Source organism: Calliphora vicina, chromosome 2 (assembly GCF_958450345.1).
Source record: "Calliphora vicina chromosome 2, idCalVici1.1, whole genome shotgun sequence".
Lineage (NCBI taxonomy): Eukaryota > Metazoa > Arthropoda > Insecta > Diptera > Calliphoridae > Calliphora > Calliphora vicina.
In genome coordinates this window covers 49032132-49045176 of record NC_088781.1, presented here as the reverse complement: position 1 = coordinate 49045176, position 13045 = coordinate 49032132, and the positions used below count along the sequence as shown (strand labels likewise).

Genomic DNA, 13045 nt, shown 5'->3' with positions numbered 1-13045 from the left:
AAGATCGTTTACTAAAATAATGTATAATACAAAGTGCTATTTAGATTCATGCAATAAATAACATATTTGTTTTAAATATGATTTCTAATATTAATAAACCGGATGACATACATTCATATTTATATTTCTATACACACAAGTTTTATTTTGTAGAATATTTCGAATAACTTATGTACGTACATACATACATATATATTTATATGTCTTTCATTCCTTTTATTTGCAAAATTTTTTTATAACATTTTCTAGACATAGAAGAATTTTAACCTTATTTTGTTTTATTTCATTTATGTCTGTCTATTGTTTAATGTGGGTTATTGATATTTATGTGCAAAATTTTTATGATACATTTTGAATGCAATTTATATCAATTTATTGATGTCAAAGTGTAGATGATTTTTATATAAATAGAATTGTTATTGAGGAATTTTAAAGAGAGATTTGAAATTTAAGTAGCTTTATTTTAATACAACACAGATTATGACATGTTTCTGCATATTCACAAAATGAAAAAAAAAATTAATTTAAATAAGCAAAAGAATTATTCCTGAAATATTTGATTTAACAGGCAGATAACAACACTCATTTAGTGAAGATCGCTGCAACTCAAACAAATTTAGCATCAAGTAGAATAACTTCTAATGTAATTTTCTTACACTTTATTTGAATGATTAATCTAAAATGTGTGTTTGAAAAAAAAACCAAAGGAATTTTAGTGCAAATATTGAATTGTTTAAAAGAGTTCAGTTCACTCAAACCGTCTGAAGTCAGATATCGGTCACAAATACATTGTAGAATTTGCCTCGAAGAGAATCAACGAAATCGGTTCATCAATGGTTGAAATATTAACGAAATCAGAATAAAATCCAATTTTTTGGCCGAAAATCTTTTTAAAAAAAAATTTAAGAAATTTAAATAAAAATTGTAAATTCTAGAAGGAAATTTTTTTTTTCTTTTGGAAATAATTTGGCTAGTGAACGATTTGAGATATCATAGTTCCGGAAAATATAAAATAGGTTGTAGACTAAAGAAAAGTTGACTTAAGAACATAACACCCACTCAGCAGAAGAAAAATTTCAGATTTATCTAAAATTATCAAAAACGTCAAAGCCATGCTTGTAAAAAAAATATTATTTTAAAGTGCAGTAAACGATAATAAGATATCACACCCTAAATATCGACAGACCGTATTTAAGTGCAGATAACTGCAAAAGTTATCAATCTATTGATTAAAAGTCCATTAAGTCCATATAAGTTTCAAATTTTAATACGATATCTTAAACCGTTTTAATTCTAATTTTAAAAAAATGTCTTAAAAAAAATCACTAATTATGATGTTCTGAAAATTTATAGGATACATTTTTCATGGATATTAGCAAAAAACTCATTCGTTACCTCGAGGCAGCGAAATGAATCTCTTCAACTGCATAGAAATTAGCGAGTGAATTCTCATTAAACTCAGGAACGAATTCTTGAATTCTTAGCATGCTAAACAGTCAACTTATTCTTTTTCGTCAGATATCGTAATGTACCGATTTACCTGTCTGAACCTTTGACAAGCGAATTCTGGTTCAATTCAAGACCAAATGCTCCTCTTAGTTTCATAGAAGGATTCCCCACCTATGAAAACGTGGAAATATCTTGGCATGGTTGGCTTTTTAACCCCAATTTCCATTAAGGGTTAATTTCTATTTTGTACGGCCCAAAAATATATAACATTTCGCTATCATTCCGTTAGAAATTTCAAATATTGAAAAATTTTACTTTTGACCTTCACGATTTAGGGGTTAACGTTTTCGTATTTTAGTAAAGCTTTCAGACTATATTAAGATTTATCTGAACTATAATCTTCAAAATAGGTTCTACTTAAAATTCATAACACTAAGGAAATTGAGCTCATTCGCCAAAATATGGCCTAATAATTATTTTTCTCGAAAATTGTTAAATTTAACCCTTAAACGTATGATTTTTAATTTATTTTTCTATAATTTATCAAATATTTAGTTGATTTTTATTTATTATATTGAGTTTAGCTTTAGTTTGATTTAGAATTTCTTTAACAGAAACTTTTCGTACTCCATTTGATTTTACTGAATTAGAATCTGAATTAGTATCAAGGTTATATTCGTCTAAAATTAATTGGAACTGGAATGTAGACAATTGGCAACAAAATGCATATATATAGGGTTAAATCGCAGGTGCGGAAAAACTTTTGGAGATATTTTCATAATAGTTTAATATTATTGTTCCATATTATATCTTCTATATATATAAAAATTAAATGTTTCATGTATGTAATGACATCACGTGAGAACGTCCGGAGCGATTTGGCTGATTTGTTTTGTATTCAGAAGATGGTTTGTAAAGAAAAAAATTCGGAAATTTAAATTTTTAATATATTGCCTCATTTTCACTTCTCATTTTTATACCCTTCACCTTCGTGAGAATGGTATATACTTATAAGTTTGTCATTCCGTTTGTAATTTCTACATTTTTCTTTTCCGACCCAATAATGTATATATATTCTGGATCCTTATAGATAGCGGAGTCGATTAAGCCATGTCCGTCTGTCTGTCTGTCTGTCTGTTGAAATCAGTTTTCTGAAGACCCCAAATATCTTCGGGATCCAAATCTTCAATAATTCTGTCAGACATGCTTTCGAGAATTTTGCTATTTTAAATCAGCAAAATCGGTCCACAAATGGCTGAGATATGAGGAAAAAACCAAGACAACCTCGATTTTGACCTATTTTTTTACCTATATCTGGATTACTAAGACATTAATATAGACAATATGGATATCTAATGATAGATATTTCACAGACATTTGCAACGACGTATATAAGACCATAGTAAGTTGGACCTACAATGGGTCAAAATCAAGAAAACAATTTTTAACCCGGATTTTTTTTCAAAAAAAAAAAAATTTTAAAAACAAAAAAAAAATTTTTAAAATTAAAAAAAAAAAAAAAAATTTAAAATTTAAAAAAAAAAAAATTTTAAAAAACAATCGAAAATCTTTTTTTTTCCAAAAAAATAAAAAAAAAACTGGAAAAAAAATTAAATTTTGTTTGCCTAAAAATATTTAAAATTTTGAAGTATAATTTGGTGAAGGGTATATAAGATTCGGCACAGCCGAATATAGCACTCTTACTTGTTCTTAATAAGATACATTTTTTGGAGAAACTTGACGAACTAACATTAATAAATAGCTACCGGGCGAAGCCGGGCGCTCAGCTAGTTCTTAATAAAACTCAATGAGATGATTAAAAAATTCTGAAATTTGTTTAACAAAATTTTTAAAAATTTTGAAACTCAATTAACTCAAAAACTCAAGCCAAAAACTCATATATAAGTAAATATTGATATACATTTCTTGTGTTCTGAGACACGTTAATGGCCTGGAGAATTTTTAATAACTTTAATATTTTTTAACAAATTTATGTTTTTTATGTCCCATTAGAACGACAATTACGTACATATTTCTATTCTTTTAAATTAAATTGCAAAAGTAATTTTTTAATGGCAACATTTTTACAAAAACTGAAAAGATTTAATTTTTTACCCTTTTAAATGCATCTCAAAACTTCAGAGTGCTTGCGGCACGTTTTAACCCCAACCGATTTACCAAAAAAAAATTCAGGATGATTTTTTTTACCAATGTTCACCAAACTGGGTGGGAGGGACTGGTAAAAATATAACTTTCGTTTATTAAGGGCCACACGTGTCACACCAAACATCGTCAGGTCATGCTGTGCTCTTCAAACATGCTAAGCAATGTCAACACAGCAATCTATCCCTTTTAGATAGAAATTGTGTTTAATGTCCGATCACTTGGGTGACACCAATTCATAATTTTTGGGTCATTTGATACGTATTTGCTCTTTGTAGTGCAGAGAGAAGTCAATTGGTTACTTTATGCATCCCTGGTAATTTTGCGAGAAGACAAGTGTCACTTAAGTATCTCTAAGTAATCTAGATTGTAGTCACTTTTAACGAGTATTTTTGCACTTTTTTGTGAGTAATTCGTAGAAACTGGTTTTATATAAATTGTGTTGATATAATTCTCATACAGTTTATTTTTCTTAAGTATACTGACATCCCATGCAACCTAGAGTGGCCACTTTAGTGTCTCTAAGTAACGTTTATTTTGTACTGCACGGTATAAAGTAGTTATTTTACCCATCATAAGTTATCTATTGGTTTGAGCAGGCCATTAAATCTAAAATATTTATATTACTTCTGTACTTCAATATTTGTAGCAAATTATAACTTATTTATTATCAAATTTTATTTACTAAATTCCACTGTGCTTTGTTATTTACGGCCTTTTAGGATACAAACGTACCAACTTTCAAACAAATTATAGCTGAATCTTAAAAAAGTTAATGACATTTTCTTTGGCGCAACAAATAAATGATTTAAGCCTATTTGTTTAAATTTCCATAAATAAAAATCTAACTTACTGTGCGTACCTACAAAGCCTATTACCATTATACGCTTTACTAAAAACATGCGTTTGTAAATTCCTAGAAATATTGTCATAAATAATTTATCCTTTGATCTTTCAACATAAATGCCTTAACTTCAAAATAACTTCCAACATACTCATGTTGTTTATGTTTTGAAGCATAATTTGCCATCATTTATTATCTTTATACAACAAAAAAAAGTTCTTTCATGTCAATGTTGATAGAGTTTAAAGCATGTTAACACTTTACATTTCGCCCTACCTAGCATGTCCTGACATCAACATGTTTTGATTTCACTGACAGCTTGTTAGAAAAAATAAACAAACCAACGAATGAATGAATGAAAGCAAACAACAAAAGAGCCAAACTACTTTTTGGTGTGTTGTCTGCACATCAGCCAAAGTGTTTATTTGTATTGTCTAGTAGAGTAGTAACATAACATTTTCCTGTTTTGTATATAAATTGTATTATACATTTAGTTTCCGGTCTATATATTTTTGGGGTGGTACAACAGTATACACTTGCTTGCACGGATATGTACATTAGGGTAACCTTTATATTAAACTTTATGGATTTTCATCTTCTAAAAACCTAAAGCTAAACATTTTAAGCAAAATCGGAAAACAATTTTGGTCTTTGGGACAAGTACATATCCAAAGAGAGCAACAGGTGCCACCCTAATAAATTTACATTTATACCGCCATGCTCATACATGGGTAAAATTAATTAAACTGACTGATTACCATGTTCACTCAACTCGTTGCTGTTACGTTTCGTTTGGTTTTTTGTTTTTTCAAAACCTTTTCTAACTAAATTTTATTCCAGTAAATGTTTTTAAATTTATTTAGTTTTTGTTATGCTATACATGTTATATCCGTATCCGCCGCCATTTCTATACACGTACATATTTGTGTATTTCATTTGAAACTAATGTCATTTTGTTGTTTCAGCTGTTTGACTGTTGTTGTTGTTGTGCATGAAAATAAAAGATTTAATTTTCAATTTTGTAACTGTTTTATTGTACAAAGTTGTGAGAGTTGCGAGAGTATTTAGCCTGCAGGTTGACATTATTTTAAAAATTTGTTTCCCTCCTCCGTCATTGTTGTTTTATTTTACATGTACAATATGTATAAACATTTGCTGAAATTTGTACGAGTTGATGATTTTTCGTTTAGGTATGAGTATGTGTATTGTAAGTATGTTTGTGTTGACGGAAGTACTTGTAAATAGAGTCAGTGTATATATTGTGATTAACTGTTTTTTTCTCTCTTTAGTTTTGTATTGTTTTATTTATTTTTGTTGTTATTTTTAGGTTTTTTTTTTTGCGAGAGTAAATGTTATTTTAAGTTAAATTACTAAACAAATATACAAAAAAACATACAATTGCTTTGGTACATATGGACACATGCAGGAATATCCTTGATAAATGTTGAATTTAAATGGTTTCTAGTTTGTAATTTTTAAAAGCATTTAATAGATTTTAATTTTGTGCTTATAAATTCAAACTCTATGGAAAAGTCAGAAAATTTTAAATGGAAATATTTATTCAAAGAGATTATTGCAAATTTAGGTTATGTTCCTAGGTATGAAAAAAGAATAAAATATAAAAATCGTACAGAAAAATTTTAACAAAATAGCAGATATAAAAAATTGATAATAAATATGTATGTATCTTCTAAACTAATTAGCCGATTACAAAATCATGTACGAACGAATCGTATAAGAGGACATAAGCTTTAAAAAAAGGAAATTAGTTGAACAACAAAGTTAAAATACAGTGTGGCAAAGTTGACCACCACTGCACAGTGTTTTGGACACTTGGTCCAGTGCGCTCAAAAATGGTCACCACGGGTCTCAATTTTTTAAAAATATCTCCAAAAATTTATTTATGATCCGTATGCGCTAAAATTTTAAATATAAATAGTCCTTGAGAAGGTCTACAATGCTTACACGTGTAGGTTATCTCTATTAGTTGAAGAAATATTCACGTCCATTGATTTATTTTTTTTAATTGTACTCGATCTTTTTATGGTTTTTTAGATACGGAGGTTCAAAATTTATCACGTCCCTATAAAATGTTATACGCATCCAAACTTGGAACTTGTAAAAAGGGCCGTATTTTTTTCCAAAAAAAACCCATATATTTTTTCTTTTGTAGAAATTCTTTGGGACTATATACAATTTTATATGATCCGGAAAGATAATTTAATGCAAAAGCGTGTAAAGTAAAATTTGGCACACTTAACCCTTTGACGACGAATGGGACACATATGTCCCATTTGCTTTTTTTGTCATCAAAGCCACAATTTCCATTGGATTTTGATCCTAATGGTGTTGTTCGATAAAAAACAAATGTATTCTTTGGTATTCGTGTTCAAACTAAGGTTATGTTATTTTAGTTAGTCTTAAGGTCTTCTCAAAGTCAGAAATTTGTATTTGTTTTTGAAAATTTTAGTTTTTTATATCTCGAGTTCTAATTGATACTGTTGGATACACTTTTAATATTAGATGTACCAATGTCTTATGTAAATTTATTGACCAACGCATTTTAAATCGGTTCTATACTTTTCCCGGGGTGACTGAAAATATGATGGGACATATGTGTCCCATTCGTCGTCATAGGTAAAAACAAAGGAGCTTTTCTTAAATTTTGTTTTTATTTTATTTAATATTTTATAATTGAAAAACAATGAAAACACAAACAATTTAGTAAAAACCATTAAAAAATCACAAAATATTTATTTAAAATTATGAGATCCTGTAAATGGTTCATAAAATCTAAATCAAAATCGAACTTAGTTGTGATAAAATTCAAAACAATTTCTGTTCCAGTAAAGCACATTGGATTTTTACATGCGAAACAAATTGTGTTTGTTCGACTATCAATTCAGTTATTTGTCCTGACTCCTGCATTCTATCTTGTTTGATAATGACCAGCTACATCCATAAAAAAACAGACGAACATAAAATCATAAGTTTATATAATAATATTGTTTGTATTATTGGAAATTTTATCGAAATATAACATTTTCTAGGTCTGCTGTCATATCTTGAACTACAGATTCGCCAATGTCAACCTCTCTCTGTGCCTTTTTGCCTGTGTATACATACATATATCAGTTTTATATAAATAACCAATTTAAACTTATGTGTTTGTCGTTCATATACTGCGGCCCTTAAATTTTACCATGTGCTCGTCTATAGACTGATAATTATTTGCCTTGGGTCAAAGTTTTTCCAAATGCTGAGTCGAAATTATTTATTACTGGTAGTATTTTGAAGGCTCAGTGGGTTGACGGCTTAGCTGTTCAGCATTTTTAGCAAAATGTAAGCTTGAAAGAATATTTTCAAAACTATCTCGAATCATAACCTTGGACATAAACGGTACTGAATATATTCCTTCTTCTTCAATTCTTCTTTACTTATTGAAAATATTATACCTGTCTGCTCACAATAACGTTTCGTTTGGGGAATTATGTACTATACATATTAGTGTGTCGAACTCTCAAACTGTATTAAACACTTCTAAAATACATTTGAGTATAAAACCTGTCCGTACATGCAAACAGGGTAGTATAAGCTTTCAGAAGTAATTTTTATTGGCTTTTTTCCTCTGAAATTTAACTAAAAATTCTTTGTCTGCTTCAGGTTTGGGAACACCTTTTGCCATTGTTCGATTTTATTGGTTTTGCAATGTAAATAAAGCAGTACTCTTCTTTTTGAAACGAAAAAAGATCTTTATTGTTCAATGTATTTTTTCCCAAATTTTTACCTTTGACGACTAATGGGACACATATGTCACATGATTTTTCACGTAGAAGGATTAATAATTTTTAAATTTTGACAACACTTTAGTCGCGTAATATCACCATTCTGAGTAAGAATACGCAATAAAATTTAAAAAATTCTTCGTCGTCAAAGGGTTAAGCGGATATAACACCCCCAGACCTATCCAAACTTGGCCAATTTTAAAAAAAAAATCGGTTTGAGTAAAAAATTATGAAAAGATAAAGCATCTACAGTAAACCTATATATTTTTATAACTCTATATATTTCTTAAATACTTAAGGCCGTATTTATAAACAAATTTTAAATTTAAACAACGTTTTAAAATCAAATTTTGTATGGAAATTTTTGTAACAAAGTTTTGTTTACTATCACACTGTAAATAACGTCACAGTAGACACTTTTATAAAAAAACTCAGTTTTTTGGAACACATTTTCCACCTTTTATTTGAAAATAAAAAATGTCAAAACTTCTAATGCCGCTGATTTAAGGATATTTGAGTTTATATAAGTTCCAAATTTTGTTATGATATCTTTAACCGATAAAAAAAATTTACATTAATCCAATTTTTATATTTTTCTTCGTGGCAAATCATCTTATTATAATTTTTTTCCCAAAAATCCCAAAAATTAATAAAATTATTTAATTTTACTAGAACATAAATCCTCGAGTCCTAAGGGTTTCATCAATATCAAATATTTATATAAAAAATCTTCATTTACTCCTCAGTAGTTCCACAAACCTTGCCTTCTTTGACAAATTTGTACGTTTTTTCATATATTTCATGCTTTGGCTTTGTTGACACATATTTGAAACTTGTTATTACAATTTTGCAGGGTTGGGTTTGTTGGCATATACTTTTGATTTTCAACTACCCCATAAATCGCTAACACGATCTAGTGGAAGATGATCAGAAACCGTCTTGTTGAAACCACATGTCACCTACATCATTATCATCTAATTTGTACCAAAAAATATGTTTGGAACAGTCGCTATTAAACTATCATTATGATATATCGTTAACAATGAAAACATGTTAAGCTCCATTGTTACTAAACCTAATTTGACAACTGTCAAACATTTTTTTGAGTGGCAGCACTTTATTGCTCAAATAGTTTGAATTTTGTAACACCCTTTGCATCCACATTTCACTTGAATTATGTTGGACAATATCTCCATATGGCATGCCACGCTTGTTTGAAAAGCACAACATGAGAATGTTGGTGTTGAACTCCTTTGTCTGAAAATTTAGCAACAAATAATTTGAACAACAATTTTCCTTAAAACTTCTGGAAACAAATTCATTCACACAAGTTAACTAATTCCAGACCTTTACTATTTTAAACTTCAAATTTCAATAAAACAACTTAACTATCACACTTTTAACTAAAACATAATAAACTACTAGGGTTAAGCTAAAAATTACTTGATAAAAAAACCTAAAAAATAATGTATTCCCACCTTGACTCTAAAAAGAATAATTTATGATCATTGTGCAGTGAATATTTTATAAACCAGCTCAACTCTTAGCTAAAGCAAAAAAAAAAAGAAAAACCACAACTTAAAAATGGACATATAAACCAAAGCAATAAGACATGTTTAACCATGATTTTTCTTACAGTTTTGTGCTAACCATACTGAACTCTTCAATTTTATGCTTGCTGTTTCCCAACTAGAGCACTTTTTAAGCCAACAAGTGAAAATAACGGTCAACTTAACAAGTTTACTTAGTTTTACGTGTACTTGAGTTTAAAAATAAAATGAAAACAAAAAAAACTGGCAATTAACTACACCACAGGTATAGATGAAGAGGACACAAGACAGCTTTACCTGTTAAATAAAGAGACAAGCCATGTCCTTTAGAAACAACTTTTTCTTTCTTACTTGCTTGCTGTCCTCTGCTGCTCTTAAAGATAATGATGTAGTGTGTTAAAGGATGTGGCAATTGCTGGTTTGGTGGTAGTGTATTATTTAATAAAAACCAGAACATTATGGTCATTTGTTGGTGGTGGCAGTGTGACAGCAAGTGCCTATTAAGGTGGTCATGGTGGTGTTGAATATATGTATATATATATTTTTTTTTCAATGTCCTTACAACGAAAGTTTATAAAGATTGTTGGGGGAAAAAGGGGTAAGTTTCTTAGTATACATAGGTATTGTATTAATTGTGTATAAAGTCTCTTGTAAATATGCCAAGGTTTTCTTTTGGGAAGTATATAAGAAGTCATTTTATAAATTGTAGTTTAGTTAGTAAGGAGGTGGTAATTAATTTGTTTAACAAATTAAATTAATAAGGTTTATATGGAAAATTATAAATTTAACTTTATAATTTATTAGGAAAAATTTAAAAGGTGAAAAATACTTAATATCGTTATCATTTTGCCAAATTTATTACAAAACTTACTCCCGTTTCTACATTGATCACTTTGCGCCTACGAGTAGACTTTAATTTTGTGTATATTGCTGAAAATACAACAACCATAAAAATTGCAACAACAATCTTGTTTATTTACATTAAACCATTGATGTCCATTTCATAGCACCAGTGTTGCCAGTTTAGCCTTTTTGAGGCTAAATTTAGCCTTTTTATTTACTCTTTAGCCTCGAAATTTTGGTTTTAGCTTCGTGGCTTTTTTCTAGCCTTTTCTTAATTTCAAAATAGCCTTTTTTGAAATTAAAAAAGGCTAAAAATTTCGAGACTAAATAGTAAATAAAAAGGCTAAATTTATATTTGTGAACCATTTTCATTTTAATTCATTACTGATTTTCATTTAGCTTTTCAACATACTCAAGAATTGTGTAGTATTAAAAAAACAAATAACAATTGCCAATATCAAGTGGTTCAAAATGAAATAGAGTATTTTATATCTGAAAGCTTAAATGTCTAGCAAATTCTCTTTCAAGACAAAATTGTTATTACACATTATATTCATCATTATATAATGGACAAGAGCCCCACAAACTCTTGAAGGCTTGTGATACTCGATGGCGATCAATAGCCGTTAAACGTCTTGTGGATCTATGCTTCGAGTTGAAACCCATTTTGTTTTAATTTCGTCAAACCAGCAATTCTAAAAAGCCAAACTTTTAAGTAATTAATACACTGATTATAATTTGGCGTACCATCTTTTTTTAAAACCAGTATTGCACAAAGTACAAAAAGTAAATAAATCATTTGCTGTTTTCTGATTTAAAATTCAAGGAATTTGATCCATTATCGTCGCCAATTGAAAAATGTTTAATGTTTTTGACACATTTTTCATACTAGTTTGATGAATGAGAGATAAAATAAAGAACGTTTTAATTAGTGAAGATTATGACAAAAATAATACGACAAATTAAACTAATTGAGCAATTGCGACAAAGATTACCATATGAAAACTCTACGCAAAATCAATTTTTTTCCCGTTGATAATAAAGTAGTAAAACCAAAAAATGTCATATTGATAGTGAAAAATTGAAGTGCTAATAAAATTACGAAGCTTAAGGCTCAGGGGTAGAATATATTAAACTACAAATGGACAAATATAGAACCAACAATGTCCATTTTCTGACATGGTTAATCTAGTATTTAACTTTTTAGAACTTCCTTAAAGTAAAGCAGATGAATTTTATGAACATATTTTCTAATATTTTATTTAAAAATAAATATGAACCAAAATTCTTAATTTATAATATTTTAGCTTTTTTGGCTTTTTTTCTAAAGCGGTTTAGCTTTTTCTGGCCTTTTTTTGAAGCCAATATAGCTTCTTTTTTCGCCAGCTCCTGGCAACACTGCATAGCACACTTGTGCAAGCTAACCACACACATATTCTTATTCTCTTCGGTTCAGTAGTCACTGAGTAAGCGACGAATGAATATGCTAAGCGGGTGTATTACTATTTTTGAATGTTTGTTCATGATCACTGAAAGAAATATTTGGATTGTTTAATATATTTGGAACTTTAAAAAATCATTGAAGTTTTGTCTGGTTTTCCACCTCAATTTACATCTGTGAAAATTTTTTTTCAGATTTGAAATGATTTTAATCAAAACAACTTAATAAAATAATCAAAAAAGAATATTTTACATATTTTAAATATTTAAAAATTTGACGAAGATGATTATTATCGAACTCTCAATTAATGAACTATGATAATATTTGGCCGATATTTTGAGTAAAATTGTTGACTTGATTATTATTAACAAATAAAGCCTTAAAAATATTGGCATCTTTTATTTAGTTCACTAAACTTTTCTTTCAGTGGAGCTCTCTTTCGCTCACCAACACAAATACAGTATTAGGTTTGGACATCTCTGCATTAAACTCATACACACATCACAACAACTAAAAGTTATGCTTGGTTGACCATATCAAAATTTATTTAATTTTAAAAAATAAATTTTTTCTAAGGTTGCTTTACATTTTCATTCATAAAATATTTCATACATAACCAATTTGGATGATTTTTAGGACCTAAGTAAATATTTTAGGAGAATTTTATTAATTTTTGCTTTGTAGTTTGGAAGTGAGAGTGTTTTACACACACATACAAAAAGGGTTATAACTAAATCGACTTAAAACTTTATAAAAATCTGAAATATAAGTATTTAATGTCATTTTAATTGAATATTTCTAAGTGTTGCGTACTAAACGACAAACTTATACCCTAATTTATATGAAGTGGTGGTACAGGATATAAAAATAGTGAACTTTATTATACCAAATGAGGTTAAAATAATCACGAAATATATTCATTTTCGCAACATACATGTTAATAAGTCTTTTTGTCTTTTCTTCCCAAAAT

At 28.5% G+C, this 13045-nt stretch overlaps 1 protein-coding gene across 5 annotated transcripts in view; it reads left to right on the top strand.

The window, feature by feature from the left end:
- Window positions 1-13045, top strand: part of CadN (Cadherin-N) — a 305582-nt gene that overhangs the window by 144177 nt on the left and 148360 nt on the right. The gene's annotated exons all lie outside the window — the stretch shown is intronic.